We start from the raw sequence: 24571 nt of genomic DNA on the forward strand, positions 1-24571 counted from the left end.
TGATGTTTCCACCCCCATGCTTCACAGTAGGTATGGTATTCTTTGGATGCAACTCAGCATTCTCTCTCCTCCAAACATGATGAGTTTAGACTAAAATGTTCTACTTTGGTTTCATCTGACCATATGACATTCTCCCAATCCTCTTCTGGATCATCCAAATGCTCTCTAGCAAACTTCAGATGGGCCCGGACATGTACTGGCTTAAGTAGGGAGACACGTCTGGCACTGCAGGATTTGAGTCCCTGGCAGCGTAGTGTGTTACTGATGGTAGCCTTTGTTACTTTGGTCCCAGCTCTCTGCAGGTCATTCACTAGGTCCCCCCATGTGGTTCTGGGATTTTTGCTCACCGTTCTTGTGATCATTTTGACCCCACAGGTGAGATCTTGCATGGAGCCCCAGATCGAGGGAGATTATCAGTGGTCTTGTATGTCTTCCATTTTCTAATTATTGCTCCCACAGTTGATTTCTTCACACCAAGCTGCTTGCCTATTGCAGATTCAGTCTTCCCAGCCTGGTGCAGGTCTACAATTTTGTTTCTGGTGTCCTTCAACAGCTCTTTGGCCTTGGCCATAGTGGAGTTTGGAGTGTGACTGTTTGAGGTTGTGGACAGGTGTCTTTTATACTGATAACAAGGTCAAACAGGTGCCATTACTACAGGTAACGAGTGGAGGACAGAGGAGCCTCTTAAAGAAGTAGTTACAGGTCTGTGAGAGCCAGACATCTTGCTTGTTTGTAGGTGACCAAGTACTTATTTTCCACCATGATTTGCAAATAAATTCTTTAAAAATCAGACAATGTGATTTTCTGGATTTTTTCCCCCATTTTGTCTCTCATAGTTGAGGTATACCTATGATGAAAATTACAGGCCTCTCTCATCTTTTTAAGTGGGAGAACTTGCACAATTGGTGGCTGACTAAATACTTTTTTGTCCCACTGTATGTGTCAGCTTCTTTGTTTCCAACCCTCTAATCTCACAAGATCAAGGAACTCACAGCCCCAAACTCTTGGCTTTTCTGCTAGCGGTAACTGGCATCAAAATGAGACATTCTCCACCCTATCTCTCTCCTCCCCCAGCTTTAGGTGTGAACAGAACTTTGACTCTACTTTGTTGTCAAGGCAGAGTAGGGTTGGGAGTGAGGTCAGCCTTCTTTCAACTGGCACAGCTTCCTGTAGGCTGCTATTCTGGAGAGTAGCACTTAAATGCTCCCCTGTGGGAGAACCCTAAGTTTCTCTGAGTGTGCAGTGTTTGTTATCTCTGGTTGCATTGCACCCCACTTTCACTTTAGTGCCTCCTTTGATGCTTTCTGGCTGTTGTTTCTTTCTCTTTGCCCTTCCCTCCATCCCTTCTCTTCCCTTTCTGACCAACTTTTCTTTCTTACTTTTCTCTCTGGCTCTTTTTTCTCTACATGGTAAAAAAAAAATGTCACTTCCTTCCTCCTGACCATCTCAGGAGTTTTTGGATAATAAATTAGCGGGCACAGAGGGGAAGAAGGTAGGTTTTCTTTCAGCAGATGAGGAGAGATAGATTATTTCATTGTGATCAGATTTAAGATTTCTTTATTTCTTAGGTTTCAAGGTCATCAGATTCAAAAAGACTCTGGGTGGCTTACAAAGTTAAAAGAATACATAATATAAAAAGTAAAAAAATGAACATCCAGACAGAACCACATTAATAACAGCTGAAAAATCACTAATGGTTCCACAAACACCCTAACCCCAGACTGGGGAACAGTCAGGTCTTCAAAGGTTCATGGAACATTCAAAGGGTAGGAGCCATATGTACTGTATCTCTGGGGGATGCTGTTTCAGAAGGCAGGCACCACAACAGAGAAGGCACACTTCCTCAGTTCTGAGAGATGTTAATATTTACAGGAAGGGACGCAGAGCACGCTCACTCTCCCCAGTTATACCAGATGAGCAGAAACTATTGGAGACTGGTGCCCCCTCAAATAACCCAGCCCTATGCTATGAAAGGCTAAGAAGCCTTTAGGTAAGAACAAGCATCTTGAATTGCACCTGGAAGCCAAGTGGAACCAAGGAAGCTCACAAAGCAATGATGGCACATGGGCATAATTTGAAACACCCATTATTGCTTCTGTGTTTGCATTTTGAACCAGCTTTAGCTTCTGGATGGTCTTCAAGGGTAGCCCAATTAGAGTGCATTGCAATAGTCCAGCCATGAAGTGATTAGAGCTTGAATGATCACCTGAAGGGCCTTCTGGTCAAGAAAAGTGTGCAGCTGGCTTACAAGGTGAGCCTGTACAAAGGCCCTTTTGGCCACAGCTTCCACCTGCTTTTTGATCAGTAGCTGTGAGTCCAGGAAGATCCCCAGATTGTGCATTAATCTTGAATGGGGGAGTGCAACCTCATCCCATATCAGGTGAAAACATCCCTGGGAAGCCCAAACAGTCATAGCCACTTAGTCTTGTCAGAAGGGAGCAGTCTATTCTTCCTCATTCAGACCTGAACAGCTTTCAGGCATTGGGTCAGTACATGACAGCATCACTTGCACAGTCCAGGGTTGAGATGAACAATTGTGTATCATCAGTACATTGATGAGACTCAACCCAAATTCACCTCACCCAACAGTTTCATGTAGATGTTAAACAAGACAGGTAAGAGTGTGTAGCCTTGAGGCACCTTACAGGTGAGGGGCTGCAATCACAACCTCTCCTCCCCTGTCAACACCAACTGGAACTAACCACTGTAGAAGGAAATGAACCACTGCAGTACAATGCCCCCACTCCCAGCCCCTGCATTCACTCCAGAAGGATACTGTGGTCAGTGATATTGTAAGTTGCTGAGAAATCAAGGAGCACAAGGATGGGTGAACTGCCCCCATCTCAGTTCCACCAAAGGTCATCTACAAGCATGACCAAAGCTGTATCCCTGTCTGGAACTCCTGAAATGGGTCCAGATAACCTTCTGCAACTGCTGTCTGACTACCTTTTCAACCACCTTCCCTACAAAGGGAAGGTTGGAGACTAGATAGTAACTGTCTAGAATGGAAGGGTCCAGTGATGTCCTCTTGAGAAGGGGGTATACTACCACCTTCTTCAAGGCTGGAGTTACCTCTCTTCCATCAAAAACGCTGATACAGTTGTGACTTCCAGGGAAGAAATGGCAAACTGAAGACAGCTCCACGAAAAGTGGAACCAACAACTGCAGTGGAATGGAGAGCCAGCAGATAGACTGGCTCCTTGTAATTCTTCTCTGAAGAAGAAGAGGACTTGAGATCACCCACAAGTGCTCCAGACAGTTGCTCCTCATGAGGAGACCACAAGACAGTGGTCTTCAGTGGGTTTAGAGCTCTGGGATATGAGGGAATAGCCATCTTGCTCAAATCATGATTGACGCCTTTAAAAGAATGCTGGGTTTGCATACTTCCTTTTCTAATCACTTTCAAAAATTGCTTATTAACTGCTTTTCAGCTATTAGGAACCTTTGGATTGACAAATTTTACAGCATTGGGTGGGTTTCCATCAATCCTTAGTGAAAGAAGTTTTAAATGCAAGTTTAAGGACTTAATTTTTTTTAATAAACAGCAAAAGGGTGATTAAGGCTTTGATTTTAAAAAGTTACAAATGAACTAAGGATCCAGATAAATTTGAAATAAGATTTTGGAATTAATTATAAGAATCCTTCCCATGAGAAAATGCTTTTGTTATGAATTCTTCTTTAAAAAAAAATAAGACTTTAAAAATTGAACACAAGAGGGAACTAGAAGGAACTAAAGATTGCAATCAAAGGAGAAGAACACTTAAATTCGACTTACAAAAGAGAATGAAGCAAAATATTTTAACATTGGACATATTGAAGGATATTTTGAGCAATGGGCTCAGAAGTGAATTTTAAAAGTGTTTGCCTCTATAGATAGATGGTGTTTAAAAGATGTTATGAAGAGGAATCAATTTTACTTGACAGGACTGAGACTGATTTGAAGGTGGATTTAAAAATGACAGGCTACAAGAATGATATGGAAAAAGATGCTACACTGGACATACAAAAGAAACCAACTGATATCTTAATAATTAAAAGGGATATACAAATAAGAATTCAAAAGAGTAACCTGGGTAATTTTCCTATATTGGATTTACAAAAGTGTCTTGTTAAGGTTTTGAAGAATTTTGTGAAAAGGGACAAAGAATGAAAAGAAATCAAATTTTAGGACATTATTTGAAGGAACTAAAAATCAAGATTGTTAAAAGTAAAAGGAAGGAATGTAAAGTTGGTTTATTTGATCAAGGTTAAAATAGATATGTTGTTATCTCTGGTAATGTCAGGTTCAGCCCAAAGAACTCCAACAGACAATGCAAATACAGTTCTGTTGCATTTATTAGCTTCAACCTCCAGGCAGAAATCTCCCCAGACTGAACCCTAGTTTCCAAGACAGACAGACAGCCACAACACCATGAATTCCTCAGGGAGGTGTTTATCTTCTTGAACTTCTCACACTCCTGTTGGGGGCTAAGAACATGCTTATCTCCCTGAGCCTGGCCTTCATAAGTCCATTCCATCATAGGTAACGTGTAATGGACTTTTGGTGACATAAGGATCGAAATGATGAGGCTTTAAGGACATGTTTATAGATAAGAGATGGGATATGGGAAGATGAGAACATTTGTTGTATTTTAAGAGAAGGTGATAAGTTACTAAAATTATTTATACTTGTGGTAAAGGGGGAAGTCATTTCTTCATATATAACAAAAAGTTTTTTAAAAATTCCCCTCTCACCTCTATGGGTGGTATGTGTCTTCCTCAGTCTTGGGTCCTCTACCAGAGGCCTGGGAGTTTGAGGGTTTTTTTGCAGTATCTTAGCTGTTCCTAGCACTGCACTCTTCTGGACAGAGAGCTGTGATGTTGTTCCTGGGATCTGTTGGAGCCACTCTCCCAGCTTAGGAGTCACAGCCCCGAGTATTTCTACCACCACTTGGACCACTTTGGCCTTTACTTTCCACATCCTCTCTAGTTTTCCTTCAGGCTCTGGTACTTCTCCAGCTTCTCATTCTCCTGCTTCGTGATGTTGCTGTCACTTAGCATAGCTACATCTATCACCACCACTGTCTTCTGGTCCTTGTCTACTACCACAATGTCTGGTTGATTGGCCAGTACCTGCCTGTCTGGCTGGATCTGGAAGTCCCACAGGATCTTAGCCCTGTTATTCTCCATGACCTTCTGTGGAATCTCCCATCTGGACAATGTCAAAAGACTAAAAGATATGACGCCAGAAGATGAGGTCCTCAGGTCGGAAGTTGTCCAATATGCTACTGGGGAAGAGCGAAGGGCAATTCCAAGTAGCTCCAGAAAGAGTGAAGCAGCTGGACCAAAGCCGAAAGGATGTTCAGCTGTGGATGTATCTGGAAGCGAAAAGAAGGTCCGATGCTGTAAAGAACAATATTGTATAGGTACTTGGAATGTAAGATCTATGAACCAAGGCAAGCTGGATGTGGTCAAACATGAGATGACAAGGTTGAACATCGACATCTTGGGAATCAGCAAATTAAAGTGGACAGGAATGGGTGAATTTAATTCAAGTGACCATTATATCTACTACTGTGGGCAAGAAACCCTTAGAAGAAATGGAGTAGCCCTCATAGTCAATAAGAGAGTGGGAAAGGCAGTAATGGGGTACAGTCTCAAAAACGACAGAATGATCTCAGTGCGTATCCAAGGCAAACCATTCAACATCACAGTAATCCAAGTCTATGCCCCAACCACTGATGCCGAAGAAGCTGAAGTTTACCAGTTCTATGAAGACCTACTACACCTTCTAGAACTAGCACCAAAAAAAGATGTCCTTTTCATCATAGGGGATTAGAATGCTAAAGTAGGAAGTCAAGAAATAATCGGAATAACAGGCAAGTTTGGCTTTGGAGTACAAAATGAAGCAGGGCAAAGGCTAATAGAGTTCTGTCAAGAGAACAAGCTGGTCACAGCAAACACTCTTTTCCAACAACACAAGAGACAATTCTACACATGGACATCACCAGATGGTCAATACCGAAACCAGATTGATTATATACTTTGCAACCAAAGATGGAGAAGCTCTATACAGACAGCAAGAACAAGACCAGGAGCTGACTGTGGCTCAGATCATGAGCTTCTTATTGCAAAATCTAGGCTTAAATTGAAGAATATAGGGAAAACCACTAGACCACTCAGGTATGACTTAAATCATATTCCTTGTGAGTACACAGTGAAGGTGATGAATAGATTTAGGGGATTAGATCTGGTAGACAGAGTGCCTGAAGAACTATGGACGGAGGTCCATAACATTGTACAGGAGGAAGCAACTAAAACCATCCCAAAGAAAAAGAAATGCAAGAAAGCAAAATGGCTGTCTGATGAGGCTTTACAAATAGCTTTGGAAAGAAGGAATGTGAAAAGCAAGGGTGAAAGGGAAAGATATAAACAACTGAATGCAGATTTCCAGAGAATAGCAAGGAGAGATAAGGCCTTCTTAAAGGACCAATGCAAAGAAATTGAGAAAAACAATAAAAAGGGGAAGACTAGAGATCTCTTTAAGAAAATTGGAGATATCAACGGAATGTTTAATGCAAAGATGGTTATGATAAAGGACAAAAAAGGCTGGGACCTTACAGAAGCAGAAGAGATTAAGAAGAGATGGCAAGAATACACAGAAGAGCTATACAAGAAAGATCTTAATGTCCCTGATGTCCATGCTGGTGTGGTCACTGACCTTGAGCTGGACATCCTAGAGAGCAAAGTCAAGTGGGCCTTAGGAAGCATTACTAACAACAAAGCTAGCGGAGATGACAGTATTCCCATTGCGATATTTAAAATACTAAAAGATGATGCTGTTAAAGTGCTGTATTCAATATGCCAACAAGTTTGGAAAACGCAACAGTGGCCACGGGATTGGAAAAGGTCAGTTTACGTTCCAGTTCCAAAGAAGGGCAATACCAAAGAATGCTCAAACTACTGCACAATTGCGCTCATTTCACATGCTAGCAAGGTTATGCTCAAAATCCTACAAGCTAGGCTTCAGCAGTATATGAACCAAGAACTATCAGATGTACAAGCTGGGTTTCGAAGAGGCAGAGGAACTAGAGATCAAATTGCCAATATTAGCTGGATCATGGAGAAAGCACGAGAGTTCCAGAAAAATATCTACTTCTGCTTCATTGACTATGCAAAAGCCTTCAATTGTGTGGATCACAACAAACTGTGGCAAATTCTTAGAGGGTACCAGACCACCTTACCCGTCTCCTGAGAAATCTGTATGCGGGCCAAGAAGCAACAGTTAGAACCAGTCATAGAACAACCGATTGGTTCAAAATAGGGAAAGGAGTACTACAAGGCTGTATACTGTCACCCTGTTTATTTAACTTATATGCAGAGTACATCATGAGAAATGCCAGGCTGGAAGAATCACAAACTGGAATTAAGATTGCAGGGAGAAACATCAGCAATCTCAGATATGCAGACAATACCACCCTAATGGCACAAAGTGAAGAAGAACTAAAGAGCCTCTTGATGAGGGTGAAAGAGGAGAGTGCAAAAGCTGGCTTGAAACTCAACATTAAAAAAACTAAGATCATGGCATCTGGATCCATCAGTTCCTGGCAAATAGAAGGGGTAGAAATGGAAGCAGTAACAGATTTCGTTTATTTGGGCTCCAAGGTCACCGCAGATAGAGATTGCAGCCATGAAATGTTCGTTGGGAGGAAAGCTATGGCAAACCTAGATAGCATATTAAAAAGCAGAGACGTCACCTTGCTGACAAAGATCCGCATAGTCAAAGCTATGGTTTTTCCAGCAGTAATGTATGGCTGTGAGAGCTGGACCATAAAGAAGGCTGAGAGCCGAAGAATTGATGCCTTTGAACTGTGGTGCTGGAGAAGACTCTTAAGAGTCCCTTGGACTGCTAGGAGGTCAAACCAGTCAATCTTAAAGGAAATCAACCCTGACTGCTCATTGGAAGGATTGATAATAAAGCTCAAGTTTCATACTTTGGTCACCTAATATGAAGAGAAGACTCTTTGGAAAAGACCCTGATGCTGGGAAAGATTGAAGGCAAAAGGAGAAGAGGACGGCAGAGGATGAGATGGTTAAATAGCATCACTGAAGCAATGAGCAAGAAACTGAGCAAACTCAGGGAAGCAGTGAAGGACAGGAAGGCCTGGCGTGATATGGTTCATGGGGTCACAAAGAGTCGGACATGACTTAACGACTGAACAACAACCAAAACTGGCAGGTCAAGCTACTGTAGACTCCACAGAATAGACAGTTTCAGGATCTGACAAAGTCAGTGGCAACTGGAGGTATCTTTCTAGGATCCAGTGCAGGCTGAAAGCAAGGCTTCAGCTTAACGAACACTCTAAAAACCAGATTACAGACTTATTTACAACTAGACCACTTGGTCAAGCTGACACATGTTAAGAGTTATCAGCCTGATGGGGAATTAACAGCTATGGACAGAGCTTATTCTGCAAGGGCAAATGACAAAGATCTTAAGGAAAAACAATAAGATATATTATACTTTTCTCCCTGCAGTCTTTGATTCAAAGGTCAGACCTGCTAATTATGACTATACTATAGACTAAGAGTGTACCTTATGGTAGATTCAAGCTCACTTCTTAATATATTGTAAAAGTATTTTCAATTTTCAAAATATTTTTTAAAATATTTCAATAATCTATTATTTGCATCTATTAAGTGCACTTGGTTGGGTGTACTTGCTTCACTGAACACACAGTTGAACTCTGGTTCAAAAACGAAATGTATTATACACACAGCCTACCAAAAATTAGTGATAACATTGATTGGCAAGTCCCACAATCTGATCACAGGGAATTATGTGTACTTGACATCAAGGGCTAACTAATTACAGTGCCTGATGGGAAGGACTCTTACATTATCCTTTGTCCGCTACAAATGTCATCCAATTCTATACCAACAGAAGAAGTTTAACAGCCCAATTTCAATACCCTGCACCTATTTCTTTGACAATGGACAAAATAAATCCCCACTGAAGGATCTGCTAGACTTGCAATTTTTGTTCCCTGCTGTAAAAAGTTTTTTTTAAGTTTTAGTTTATTTTTTTCCAAAACCTTCATATTTCCAAAGAGAAACTCAGTCTTGTACCCAAGAGAAATTAGGTAACCTCTATTTTCCAAAATTAAAGATAATTTTTTCCAAGTCATAGCTTGATCCCAATCTTTTCAAAGCTGTCCTTCATTGTGCAGGGAGAAGCAAGTACTTGAGTAGACTGCGGAATTTTATTTTTAATTTTTAATATCACTTTATTAAAATTTTTAAAGAAAAAGATAAAAACTAACAAGAACGAATATTTAGAATGAAGAAAGAAACAAAAAGAGGGAAATAAAAGAACAGAGCTAAAAGCGCAGAAAATAAAAAGAGAAAAAAAGAAAAATATAAAGAAATGACTTCCGATTTTCTTTTACAGCAGTTAAATGTAAATTAACCTTTTCCTCTATGATTACATCATTGCTTACATTTTTCTATAATCTATTTTTTTCTAATCATCAAATCCATACATCCTAATTTCATTTTTTTCAATTTCACACAAAAAGTCAATAAGAAGATTCCATTCAGCATTAAGCTTAGACAATGTCTTATCTCTAATTAAAGCTGTCAATCTGGCCATCTCAGCAAATTCCATCATCTTCACCGTCCATTTGTGGGTAAAGTCAAATCTTTCCACCTTTGTGCATATAATAATCTTGCTGCAATTGTCATATACAAAAACAAAGTTCCATGATTTTTTTCCAACTGTTTATCCAACAGAGCCAAAAGAAAAGTCTCTGGTTTCAGTTGTATCTTAGTCTTTAAAATCTTCTATATTATTATATGTAGTTGAGTCCAAAATTTTCTACCTTTTTTACATGTCCACCAAACATGATATAATGTCTCTTCTTGTTGATTACATTTCCAGCATATATTTGAAATATCTTTATACATTCTAGACAGTTTTTCTGGTGACATGTACCAACAATACATCATTTTATAGAAATTCTCTTTAGGGCTATAACATAATGTAAATTTCAGCCCTTTCAACCACATATACAAATGGAACAGTGGGAGAATATTATAACCAAAGTTTTTAGCCCATTTTATCATACATAGTTTGTACATTTTAGCAATAATATGTTCATAATCTGTATACAATTCTGCTTCAAATTTAGTCTTACAATATTCAAAACCAAAGGCTCTTTTATCTACTTTAAATCTTTCTAGTACATTGTACATAAGAAAACCTTTGACATGTATATCCTTCTACCGCCAGCTCTTCTCTTGATTTTATTTTACTTTCTCCTTGACAAAATTCTAGTATATCAGAGTAAATTGACCGTTTATGTTTAGTTATAATTTCTCTTCTATAGAATGCTTCCTGCACTGAGAACCACAGAGGTATTTTGAGGCACAACCTACGTTTATATTCCATATTCTCAGTATGGAACGTCTAACAAAATGATTTTTAAAATCTACATTAACCTTAGCTTTGTCATACCATACATATCCGTGCCACCCAAATCTCAAGTCAAACACATTTAACTCTTGGTTTTTTTCCTTGCCTCACAAATTTAGATATACTATTTTTCTGCCATTGTTTAACTGGTGCATCAGATTTAATTGGTCTATAATTTCTTGTCAAACTAAAATCTTGTCCTTCTTTAGGTATTAATGTAGACTGTGGAATTTTAAGTGACCAGATTTGAGATAAAATCTGGCTAGGTAATGAATCTGGGGAAATTGATTTGGCGTGATTGGAATTACTATGTAGAAGAAAATAAATTATTCTAAAAAGTTATAGGAGCATTAATGGAAGGAAAAGACAGTGGGAATAAAGGAATTAAGGAATCTATTTGAAATGGCACATGTGACAAATTATTGGAAAATATTTATGTATTTATTGAAACAATTGTATACCACGTACGTAGGTTACAGTTGTAAAAACTGTAAAAACAACAATACACAGATCAGAACAATCATAAGGCATCACTGCCCCCTCATACTACTCTCTATCTAAGTTTAACAAAGGTAGAATGATTCTGAAGGGAAATCAGGTGGCTTGCCTTCTGTAAAATGAAGGGATTAAAGGAGTGGTTTGATTCAAAGGACAGATTTCACTTCTGCCTTATGTAATTTTTAAAGCAAATTACATGTTCTTCAGCCTCCTCTTCACCTTGTTTTCTGACACCACTTATTTCATGTACTAGGTTTGCGCAAGTCTAGGTGCCATTAATTCATTTTCATCCCCAATTAGTTCGACAGGGCATCATGATTTTCTCATAGATAAGCTGCTCAGATATAGCTGGGAGGAGGTACAAAGGACAACTGGCAACTGTATTCCTGGAGCTCCTCCTACTGGGGTAGTATGAAACTTTCTCAAAGTAATTGGATAAACAGAAGGACAGATTTATGGCTCATTCCACTTCAGTCTAATGCCATTGCCTACCAATACAGTGATTAACATAACTTTCCAATAGTTAGCACAGCCAATTTTTCTTACCAAGAGTGTTAATTTCAGTTTATATATTGTTTATCCTAATATATATAATCATGAATAGTAAAAATCCCATATGTATCCTAATTCTCCTTCTTTACCATCCAGACAGGCATCTCTCTCAGTAGAATATAGACCGGCATCAGAACCTGGGGTGTTCATTGCAGTTAGCAAAATTATTAAAGTCAAAGATCCATTCTTCAAGAAATCTTCAGTCAAGCTTAACTCCTGGTGACTATATAGACATAACTATTGTGAGATAGATAGGTGATAGATATAGATATAAATATATAGATGTAGACATAGATGTAGAAGTAGACATAGACATGCAGCAATACAAACTACAATTATAGTTACTTTCTTCCAGGATTTTCTAGCATACAGCCCTGGGATTTCCAAGCAAACTAATCCTGCTTAGTTTTTTGAGATCAGCCCTCAGTGCTGCTACCTGACTGAGCATCAATTGAGGAAGAAAAAAAACCTAATGCCTTCCTTCAATGTGGCTTTCCTGAACATAAGCATGCAGAGCTGCTAACTCTTATTTTTAACATCTAGAAATCCCAGGTTCAATATGAATGAAGGAAAAGTGCCCCTTACAACCAGGTTTGGAAGGTGTATTAGCATTGTGCTTGCAAACCTCTCTAAAGGTTGAGAAGACAGAGTGAGAAATACAGTATGAATGACTACTGGAACAAATATCCTACATAACTATGAGTTCTTACATTGTCAAGAATACTCAGGTCTTTTTCTTTGTTGTTTATTTACATATTTAAAATATTCATAACCTGCCTGTTATACAGAAGATCTCATGGCAAGATACAGCCTATAAAAACAAGATAAAAGAATAAAACTGAGTTTAAAAAAGAGAATACCTGATATAACATACCTACCCAATCTTTCTTGAAATAGCACTACTAGACTAGCAGCCTTCAGTGTCTGCAAAGGAGGTCAAAAAAATCAAGATGGAGGTGTGACTGTGCAATAGAAGTCCAATCTCTTTTTTTAGGTGTGTCATGACACTTGTAAAAAGGGGCAAGATTTGACTTCCACCCAGACAGGACAGCGCACTGATGCGTTTCTCAGAGCTCTGGGGGCACCCGAGCTGCATTTGATCAGTGGTGGGTCTAGAGGAGAGAAGACCACCAAAATACTCCCCTGGATAGGGGGAGTTCAGAAGATTAGCCACAAGAGCCCCAGACGCTGTTCCTCCTGCCTTTCCTGGTCTCCACCACAGGAAAGCCAGTGAGTAGAGCAGCGAGGGTGGCTGGGAAACATCATGCTTTACAAATGCAGAGAGCCTCATGAATGAGAGACATTAGCGCTACAGTCCAGTGTCTTAGATCACTTTAGAAGAGGAAGGGGTTTTTTTTTCCCCTACTCTCCTCCTCTTTGGATTACTTTTTTTTTCTTTTTCTTTTTTATTAATATCTAAGATCTATCTCTGGACTACACTTTCAGATGCTGGTGAGTTACTTTTTTATTCTCTGTCATGGAATGTAATGGGTGGAAACTGACAAATGGACTTTGCTACGATATGGAAATGTTTTATAGGTTTTAAATAGAGGATTTTACAAATTGTTAATGGTTTGCCTTTTTTATGGGATTATAAATTTTTCTTTTTTTCCTTTTTTTGTTTTTTGTTTTGGCTTATAAACGTATATTGGACTATGAATCTGATGTTGGATTTTTATAGCTGAGTTTTCCCTTTTCTTCATGTTGAACTCAAAAGTTTGAGAACTGAGAATTGTTTATATATTTTATTATCTATATTTGGGAACAATAAGAGACAGCTTTCTATAGCTGGGATTATAACTGCTGTGTCGTTAGAGAAATTGGAAGAAAGCTGTTGCTATTGGATTATAATTGTTGTTCTTTGAAGATATTGAACTTTGTACTGCTTACAATGGCTTCAAGAGGGAAGAAGGATAAGGAAAAGGAAAGAGAATCAACAAGAACTTTTATAGAACCGGCTGAGGGGGGTGAAAAATGTACTAGATGCAATCACTGCCTTAAGCCACCAGGTGGACCAAAGAGACACAAAAATGAATGAAAAAATAGACAATTTAAAGAAGGAATTGACTCAAGAATTTAGAAATGAGGTCCAGAAAGTGAAGGATGTGGTGGATAATTTATTAACTGATCTCAAGAATACTCAAGGACAAGTACAGTTGTTAGAAATTAAGTCAGAAGCAGTCACTAAAGATATTGATCAAAATTTGGATGCTATTGCATTAGCAGAAATGAGGGAGAAAGAATTTAGATTGAGATTGAGATCAGTAACAGAAAGTCCTGGGGAAGTTGTAAGAAAATCCATTATTACCACATTAGCACAATTTTTAGAGATGGAGGAACAAGATTTAGACTCTGAAATAGATAAAGTTTATAGAGTCAATTCACGTTATGCTAGAGAAAAAAAGGTCCCAAGAGATATACTAATTCATTTTGTACAGAAGGTCACAAGAGAACAAATTTTGAAAAAACATTATAATGATGGACTGAGTATCGCAGGCAAAAAGGTGATTATTTTAAAAGAAATACCTTTAAGAATCTTGAGAAAAAGAAAGGATTACTCCTTCTTCACAGATAAATTAAAGCAACATGGTATTTCTTTTAGATGGGAGAGATTAGAAGGAGTATCTTTTATGTATAAAGAGCAAAGATTTAGAATAAATTCTATTTTAAAGGCAGAAGCCTTTTTGGAAAAATATAAGGCTTTTATATTTTTGCAATACCCATAAAGAAATAGAAGACAAAGAAAAAGAAAAGACTACAGAAGACATCGAACCAGTGTGGATTTAACAAAAATTGGAGCTTCTGGAGTGGATTATAAAAGATTCTAATACGAATATACTTATGGATTACAAATACTTAACCTGGAATATAAATGGAGCAAATGCTCCTCAAAAAAGAAAGAAAATTTTTCACTTTTTAAAGAAACTGAGTCTGGATATAATCTGTCTGCAAGAGACACATATTTGTAAAAAAGACATTAAGTACTTGGTTCAGAAACAAATTGGAGAAGAATTTATATCGGCTGGACCAAAAAAGACCAAAGGAGTTGTTTTGTACATACAATCAAAACTGAATCCACAATTGATTTTGACTGATGATGGAGGAAGATATGTGGCAGTTGAAATTAGTATACAAGGGGTCAAAACACTAGTTGTTGGACTGTATGCCCCAAATGTTGATAAAGGGATATTCTATAAAAATTTGATGGACAAATTGATGGACTTAAAATACGAGAATTGGTGCCTTATGGGTGATTGAAATGGGGTGATTTCTCCAATGGAAGACAAACAGTCCCCAAAGGGGCTGAGACTTAAACAAGGAAAACTACCCCAAACATTCTTTGATTTGAAAGACATGTTGGATTTACAAGATATTTGGAGACTTTTAAATGGAAATTCTAAGGAATATACATATTTCTCTGAGAAATCTTATCTCGAATAGATATGTTTTTGATTTCTAAAACTCTGATGATGGATGTTACTAAAGTTGAAATATTACCTAAGACCTTTTCAGACCATAATCCTGTTAAGTTGACTATTAAAGGGGAAAAGAGTACATTTTGATGGAGATTAAATGAGACAATTCTATGGAAAAATGAAATAGTTGATACTTGTAAAAAAAAAATAAGAGAGTTTTTTCAATTGAATATGAACAAAGGCATTAATACACAGACTGTTTGGGATGCTAACAAGGCTTATATGAGAGGTTATTTCATTCAATATAATGCCCAGTTGAAGAGAAAAAAACAAGAGAAGATGCAACTGATTTTAGATTAAATTAAAAATAAAGAGATTGAGATGAGAAACAATCCACTGGATGAGACTTTGAGTACACAAATTAAATTTTTACAAAAACGAATGTCAATGTTAATGATACAGGAATTAGAAACTCAATTGAAATTTACGAAACAGAAATATTTTGAATTTGCGAATAAACCAGGTAGGTGGCTAACTTATAAATTGCGTAAACAAAGACAGAAAAGATTAATTTCTAAAATACAACACGATGGGAAGACTTTAATGGATAACACAGGCATTCAAGAGGCCTTCTTCTGCTACTACTCATCATTATATAAAAAACAAGATGTTCATTCAGATGATATTGATAAATATCTGTCTAAATAAAAATTACCTTTCTTACTGATCAACAGAGAAAATTACTTAATGATCCCATAACATTAGAGGAAATGTCAGTTGCCTTTAAGAAAATTAATTGTGGAAAAGCACCTGGCCCAGATGGTTTATCAGCAGCCTACTATAAACATTTTGAGGAGGAGCTTTGTCTTCCTTTACAAATGACCATGAATTCAGTTTTGGACACAGGTGTAACACCAGAAACTTGGAAAGAAGCCCATATTACCTTGATTCCAAAAGATCAACAGGATTTGACCTTGACAAAGAATTATAGACCAATATCTCTATTGAACAATGACTATAAGATATTCACAACAATTCTAGTGGAAAGAATGAAGAATATTCTTGTAAAATTTATCCATCAGGATCAAGCAGGATTTTTACCAAAAAGACAAATCAGAGATAACATCCGAAATGTTTTGGATATATTAGAATTCCTGGAACAACATTATGAAAAACAAGCAGCTTTGATATTTTTGGATGCTGAAAAAGCCTTTGACAATTTGAATTGGCCTTTTATGTTTAAAGTCTTGGATTTTATGAAATTTGGGGAAAACTTTGTTAAATGGATTAAATCAATATATATACACAAACCGCAAAAATAATTGTTAATGGAGACTTTACATGTGAAATTCAAAAAGGTACGAGACAAGGGGCATGCCCCTTGTCTCGTACCTTTTTGAATTTCACATGTAAAGTCTCCATTAACAATTATTTTTGCGGTTTGTGTATATATATTGATTTGCCCCTTGTCTCCATTATTATTCATATTGGTTCTAGAAGTATTACTTAGAGATATTAGACAAGATGACAACATTTTGTGAATAAGAGTTAAAAAAGAATATAAGTTAAGAGCCTTTGCTGATGACCTAGTCATTACTTTAGAAAACCCATTGGAGGGGGTTGAATCGTTAATGCAAAAATTGAGAGATTTTGGGTCGCTAGCAGGGTTCAAAGTAAATACACAAAAAAAATGGTTTTAACTAAAAATATGGATTTTTATCAACAGAAGAAACTGAATGAACTAACTGGATTTACAACAGAGAAAAAAATAAAATACCTGGGAGTATATTTGACATCAAAGAATGCTGGTTTATTTCAGAATAATTATGTTCCACTCTGGACAGATATTAAAAAAGATTTAGACCAATGGGAACAGTTACAACTGTCATTACTAGGAAGAATATCGGTGATTAAAATGAATATTTTGCCACAAATTCTATATCTTTTGCAGACAATTCCAATATTGACTTCAGAAGCACCCTTTAAACAATGGCAATGCAACATTTCTAAGTTTATATGGCAAGGGAAAAAACCAAGAATAAAATATAAAGTTTTACAAGATGTGAAAGAAAGAGGTGGTTTGGGTCTTCCTGATTGAAATTGCAGCTTGCTGTTTAGTATGGCTTAAAGAATGGATCACCTTGAGAAATGAAAATTTATTAAACTTGGAAGGTCACAATTTGAGATTTGGATGGCATGGATATTTGTGGTATGATAAAGTTAAAGTTAATGTGGACTTTAAAAACCACTATATCAGAAGATCTCTATTAAAAGTTTGGACTAAATGCAGATCACTTTTATGCCCTAAGATGCCGATGTGGACCTTTATACAAGAAGCCTTTTATAGAACTGAAACAAGTGATAAAAATAAATGGATGAGATACAAAGACTTATTAGAAAAAGAACAAGGAGAATATAAAATCAAATCAAACGAGCAATTGGTTTTAGAAGGATATACTTTTCAATGGCTTTCTTGTATGCAATATAAAGAAAAATTTAAAATTGATAAAAAAAGCAATGGGAAAATATGTGGTCTAAAGGATTAAAATTTACTTTATGTTATAATTTGAAAGAAAATTTTTATAAAATGTTGTATCGATGGTACATGACACCCCAAAGACTATCAAAGATGTATGGGACAATTTCCAACATTTGTTGGAAATGTAACCAACAAGAAGGGTTGTTTTACCATATGTGGTGGACATGTAAAATTGCAAAGAAATTCTGGATTCAAATACAAACCTTGATGCAGAGCATACTACAAATACAGATTCCATTTAAACCAGAATTATTTCTGTTGGGGATAATGGACTTTCAAATAGGAAAACATCTTATTAGAATTACTCAATACATGATTACCGCAGCAAGACTTCTTTATGCACAATTTTGGAAAACCCAGACACTACCAACAATACAAGAATGGTTGTTAAAACTGATGGACATGGCAGAAAATGACAAACTGACTTGCTTATTAAAAGAAAACTCAAGTAACTATTACCTTAAAGAATGGAAATCATTGATGGACTATTTGCAAAATCCAGGTGGGGTGAAGCTTACATGGGGATTTGAAGATTAGATTATAAATGTAATGGGATATGTTTTGACAAAGAATTACTCCTACTTAATGTATTAAAAACTAACACTTATGATAGTCTTACTATTCCTAAGACCAAAGATAGATTGGAAGTTATCTATTTTTCATATCTTTTTTCTTTTTCTTTTACTTTATCTCACTTTTTCTTTTCCTTTTCTTTATAATTTGTATTTTCAATTTTCTTTTTCATTTCTAACTTTTAACTTTGTAACATTAAAATTTCAATAAAATATTATTTTAAAAAAGGGGGGGCAAGATTTCTATCACATGGTTGAAGCTGCCATCTTGACTTTTTTTTACCTCCCCTGCAGAATGCCCCTGCTAAAGTAACCTTTAAAACAACAACAGGATTTGTTAAGTGATAAGAAAAGAATAAAATGCAGCGTCAATCATACCTAGCCTAGTATTAGGTTTAAGCATTAATTAATTCTTTAGTACAAGGTAGCTAGCTACTGGAGAAGGCGGCATGCTGAGCTGACTGCTCTCCCCCTGACCCAGCTCTTTTGCTGATTTTTGCTGCTGATTTTTAATTCATATTCAACTAATTGGCAAGATTAACAATAAAAAAGTGTCTAAGAGGGCAATTAAGGAAGAGGAATTAAGGCTTATATGGATGAGTCAAGGACAGCCAAGGCAGCACTCCACACCAGCAGTAAAGAAGAGGTGGTAGAGGAGGAAAATACCCCATCAGAGGGCACAAAAGCCAACTGCTGCCCCTCAAAAAGCCTCTAGGTTGATTCAATAGAAAAAACTGATTAAACAACTTAAACAAGAATTAAAAGGCCACTTTGATTCAAAAGGATTTAGCAGGTACTTTTGAACAAGTTAATAAATAACTAAAAGATTTGTTTTCTTAAGTTTCAGAGTTTGCCCCAAATGAATTTGATATTGGAGAGGTTCAAAAATATATTACTAACATTAGTTTGGATTTGGCTGGTATGCAGGATTGGAACAGAAGAAATCATTTGAGTATTAGAGGAATTAGGAAAAAAGCAGAAAAGACTAATTTAATTGGATTTCTTATCTCAAAACTGAACAACAATCTATCAGATTTAAAGGTTTCAGACAGCAATGTGGAACATGCTCATAGAGTCTTCTCTCCTAAGTCCAAATACAAAAACCAAGAGATACATTAATAAGATTTGTGAACAGTCAGGTGAAAGATAAAACTCTGCAAACAGCTTGTGTAGATAAATTGGGATGGATCCCTGAGTTATCCCTGGCCTGCCCTACCAGGTTGGACAGAGTGGCCACACTCCAGGTCCCTTCCCTTAAATATTGCCATCTAGTGGAACCTAGGAAATGTGCCTTTTCCTTAGTGGCCCCTACCATATGGAACACCCTTTCCCTGCTGATCCAGTGGGCTTCCACCTCTTAACCTTCTGTTCCAAAGCCATTAACAGCTGGCTCTTCCCCCAGGCACTGGGGTAAAATGAGATGGGAGCCTGTGGGTGGTTTGTTGGGGCATCCCAGGAGGATGACTGAGCTGCTGGGTTTGGGTCATCATTTTTATGGTTTTTTATTGTTTTTGTGGTTTTATTGTTGTTGAGAGCTGCCCAGATTTCTGCTTTAAGATGGGTGACTATGCAAATCTTTTAAATATTTTTTTCCAAGTCCTGCCATGCTACAAAGAAGAAAAGCCTTCAAAATTCTAACAGAAGAATTACTAAAAAGAAAAGTAAGATATAAATGGGAGCTCCTTTTCAAGCTAATTGTATTTCAAGGAAGAGAGATTATTTCTACATTCCCAGAGATGAACAGTCTTAATAAACCTAAAGAATGCTTCATGAAGAATTAATAAAGAACAAGCTTTGAGGTTTAAAAAACTCATATTACTTTATCAGAAGCGCTTAAGACCATACACGGCACTTCTAAAATGAAATGATAAAGAAGGTAATAGTACTATTGCTAAAGAAGTTCAAACCTTTTTAAAAATGATATTGATGTCAGAAATGGTAGTCTGTGTTAGACAAACAAGAATGATATTTAATAATATGTTATTTGTGTTAACACCCAAGACCATTTGAAACAAGGCTAAACTTCCCGGACTGCCCTTTTCCCTTCCTGTTAAATTGACCAAATTCCTCAGTCATGCAGTATTACAAGGTCCTGATAAAATAAGACTCAGAACTTCCATGGTAACTTTTGCCTGCAAAAAAACTATCTAAATCTGTCTGGAACATTTGCTTCTGAACTGATTGCATCAAGGCCTTTTAGTCCTGCATGACTGATGAATTTGAACAGTTGCCTGGCAGTAAGTACTCCAGATCAGTTTCCAAAATAGACTTTTGCTTTAAACTTTTGTCGTTCCTATCTTAAAGCAGAAACAAGTGCTGGGTGTGAAAACTGGGTTCTTTCAAACCCACTCTTCATGGTTCACAGAAGAGATGAGGCAGATGAAGTGGATTAACAGATGCCTAGAGCGCTGCTGGCAGAGAACAAAGAACGAACTGAATCGAATGTGGGTGAGAGATGCTATTAAGGCTACTTTGTGGCATTAAGGGCAGCAAAGTGTCAGTACTACTCCACCCTTATTGCATCCACGGAGAGCCAACTGGTGGCCTTCTTTAGGGTGACCAGAGCCCTCTTGGGTAGAGGGTACCCATGGCCACACAGAGGAGTTTGTAGAAAATCTGTTGGATAAAATCACTCAGATTTGTTTCCAGCTGGACACCAGCCTTGGTACAGGTCCTGTGGAGGTGCCTGGGGCACAGTCTCACCAATGTTATCTCAGAGGAGTTTGAACCTGTTGGATTCGAGGAAGCAGACAGGGTCCTTATGACTGTGAGCTCAGCCACCTGTTTATTAGATCCATACCCTTCCTGGTTGGTGAAAGCTTCCAGGAAGGTGACATGAGGTTGGGTTTCAGTGATGGAAAATTCTTCTTTGAGAGAGGGGGATGGTGCTGGTGTCCCTTAAAGAGGCATTGGTCTACCATCTCCTCAAGAAGCCATGGCTGGACCCAGCTATTCTGGAGAATCAATAGAAGAAAATATGTGTAGCTCAGGTTGATCTGTGGAGTCCTTGGGGTTCTCTGAGCTTGGTTGTTTTCTTGCAAACGTTTTGTTATCCAGCTAGGTGACATCTTCAGTGCTAGAATGGAATGGGGTTTGCTCTCTGTTTATATACTTGAAAATTTTCATCTAGTATATTCTGGAGAATTTTCATCTAGTATCCAATTTTCCCTTTTTAGGGACGATAGTTGAGAAGATGGTCACACAACAGCTTCAGAGGGTCCTGGATGAAGTGGATTATCCAGATCCCTTTTAGTCAGGTTTCAGGCCTAGGTATGGGACTGAGACAGCATTGGTTGTACTTTTTGATGACCTCTGGCAAGAGTGGGATGGGGGTAATGCATCCATCCTTGCTCTTCTTGACTTGTTCTTGACCTCTCAGCAGCCTTCAATATCATGGTATCCTTCTGGACCATCTGCGGGGGTTGGGAGTGGGCAGCACTGTATAAAGCTGGTTCTCTTCCCTCCTCAGTGGCCACTTTCAGTCGGTGTTGATTGGGGGCCACAGATCCTGCTCTCCACCCCTAGATTGTGGGGTGCTGCAGGTTTAGTACTCTCTACATGAAGCCGCTGGGTGAGGTCATCCATAGACATGGGGTAAGAGATATATAGCTGGGTATATCAGTATGCTGGGTATATATACTGGGTATATCTGTATCCCTGCCCCTGGTGAAGTAAGCAATACAGCCAACGTCTTATCTCGGTGTCTGGAGGCTGTTGGGGTTTGGATGGGGAAAACAGGCTTCAGCTCAATCCTGGCAAAACTGAGTAGCTTTGGATCTGGGGGCCACCTGGATCTGGGAATTTACCATTTTTGGTTCTGGATGGGGTTGCACTTCTCCAGACAAACTTGGGGTATAATCTGGGGGTCTTTCAGGACTCACAACTTCTGTTAGAAGAGCAGGTAGCAATCATGGCTAGGAGGGCCTTTGCACAGCTTCAAGTTGTATACCAATTGTGCCCTTTCCTGGTTCAGGAGGCTCTATGCTCAGTCACTCATGCCCTAGTTATCTCCCATATGGATTACTGTAATTCACTCTACTATGGGGCTGCCCTTGAAGAGTATTTGGAAGCTTCAGTTGGTGCAAAATGCAGTGTCATGGGCAGTTATAGGCACATCTAATCTGCACATGTTGCACCTCTGCTCCACAAGCTGCATTGGTTACCAATTTGCTTTCAGGTCCAATTCATTGTGCTGGTGATAACCTATAAAGCCCAACATGGCATGGGGCTGGGTTATTTGAGGGACAACCTCTCTCCAGTGGCATCTACCTGTCCCACCAGATCCAGCAGAAGAGACTTGTTGCAGATTCCATCCACTAGAGGATATCATCTGGAAGGACCCAGGAGGAGGGCCTTTTCTGCTGCTGCACCCACCCTATGGAACTTCATTCTCCCCAGGGCTTCCAAAGGAAGAAATGGTGGACTGAAGACAGCTCTGAAAAGCGGAGCCAACGACCATGGCAGAATGAAGAACTGGCAAGTAGACAGTCCTTTCAATATTTATTTGATCAAGGTTAAAATAGATATGTTGTTATCTCTGGTAATCCTTAATGGACTTTTGCTGACATCAGGACTGAAATGACAATGCTTTATGGATTTGTTTATAGATAAGAGATGGGATATGGGAAGAAGAAATCATTTGTTTTATTTTAAGAGACAGCAATAAGTTACTAAAATTGTTTATACTTGTGATGAAGGTGGGAAGTCACTTCTTTATATATATATATGTATTTTCTTTTTCTTTAGTATATTCTTTTTCTTTCTTTTCTATTTCTATTTCTATTTCTATTTTTCCTTTTTTCCTTTCTTTTCTGCACCTATTCTTTCTTTTTATTTTAACTTTTTTCAGTTTGTATTAATTTTTACTGTTATAATTATAAACTTTAATAAAATTACTATTAAAAAAAAGGAACATCATTCCTCTTGAGGTCAGGCAGGCCCTGACCTTGATGGTCTTCTAGAAGGGTCTGAAGACCTGGCTTTACCAACTGGCCTAGGGATCAGAGAGTGGTATGGAGTACATAAAATAACTATACTGTTCTTGAATGGCTGTGCTCTCCTGGTGATTGTATTGTGTGCTTTTAATTGTTTAAATGTTTTTAACATTTGTATTGTTTGTATGGCTGTTTTATTGTTTTATTGTTTAGTACTGTTTATGTTTTAATTGTGAGCCACCCAGAGTCATGAATGTGAGATGGGCGGCTATATAGATTGAATTAATGAATGAATTCCTATAAGGTCGGTGCTGTTCCTGGCAGTTTTCTATTTTATAACATTTGGCACAGCACCCCGACTCAGGAGGAAGGGGTGCTAATGGATGAATTCCCAGACCCCTCCGTGAAAAATAAAAGCTTTTATTGTGAGTAGTAAACAGTTTCACTACTTCCATTAATCAAACAACTATACAGGTTTACTGATGGTTAAAGCAATATCTCACCAGTATACTCAATAGAGTGAGTCGCTCTCTTTCACATGAAGACACACTCTTGAAATTCTCCACTGCAGACTGGGCCATCCTTCTTGTATCAGCTGTTCGCCTTCTTGGCTGAACAAATCCATCCTGAAATGACTCTTCCACATTTCTCTTTATCTCTGCAGTAACCAACCCTGGATGCCCTGTTGAAATAAGGGAAAGGCACCCTCAGGGTCAAACCAGGCACTCCTCTGAGGCCCTTCAGTTCTGAGATAAGACCACCTCTGGATGAACAGCAACTGGCCAATTCGGTGTCCTTGTTGACGCTCACTCACTCACTTCACTATAAATTGGTTTCTCCCTCCACACCAGCCCTTTAGGGAACCAGGAGAGATTGAAGGAGAAATCCTCACCCTGCCCTGGGTCTGGCTAAATACAAAAAGGGGGAACTAAACAAAAAGTTTGGGAGTCTGTAACTCTGCCCAGCTGAGGCAGTTGACAGAAGGCCACTGGTCAACTGCAGGATTTAAAGAAAAATCAACTTTATTAAAGATAGGGTTTTATACACACACAACACACAGTTTAGACACACACACCCCTAACACAATTCTAACTAGAGCTAAATAACTTTCAAGGTGACCCCTCACCCAGAACTCCCACCAACTCCCTCAAAAAGCCACACAAAACTCTTCCCGCCAAAACCTGAGAGAACCCCCTTCTTTTCCTCTATTGGCTGTCAGGGATCAGGTGACTCCCCCTGGGCACCTCAGCCTGGCTGGTGATTTAAAGGCCAGCCACTCCCCACCACACCAGTCTTGCTGGTTTGGGCAGTTTCTCCCTCTCTTTGGTCCCAGCCAGGTAGGCATTTTTTCTCTTCCATGGATGCTGCTTGCTATGTCCTCCCTTGGTCCACATTTTCCAACCTCTATTCTTCTGTTTCCCTAGGCTGCTCCCGCACTCACTCGCGCTCTCTCTCTCTCTCAGTTTCTGCTTTTTACCTCTTTAGTTACTCATGAGTTGCCTTTCCTTATCTCCTGTTGCAGAGAGAGATCCCCACCCCCTCTTCCTCTTCTTCCCATTTGCCTCTGAAATTCTGCCCCACCGACACCACTACTCACTCCTTTCATA

Source organism: Python bivittatus, unplaced genomic scaffold (assembly GCF_059951505.1).
Source record: "Python bivittatus isolate LINGU-HERP-01145 unplaced genomic scaffold, Pbiv_v1 ctg000480_np1212, whole genome shotgun sequence".
Taxonomy (NCBI): Eukaryota; Metazoa; Chordata; class Lepidosauria; order Squamata; family Pythonidae; genus Python; species Python bivittatus.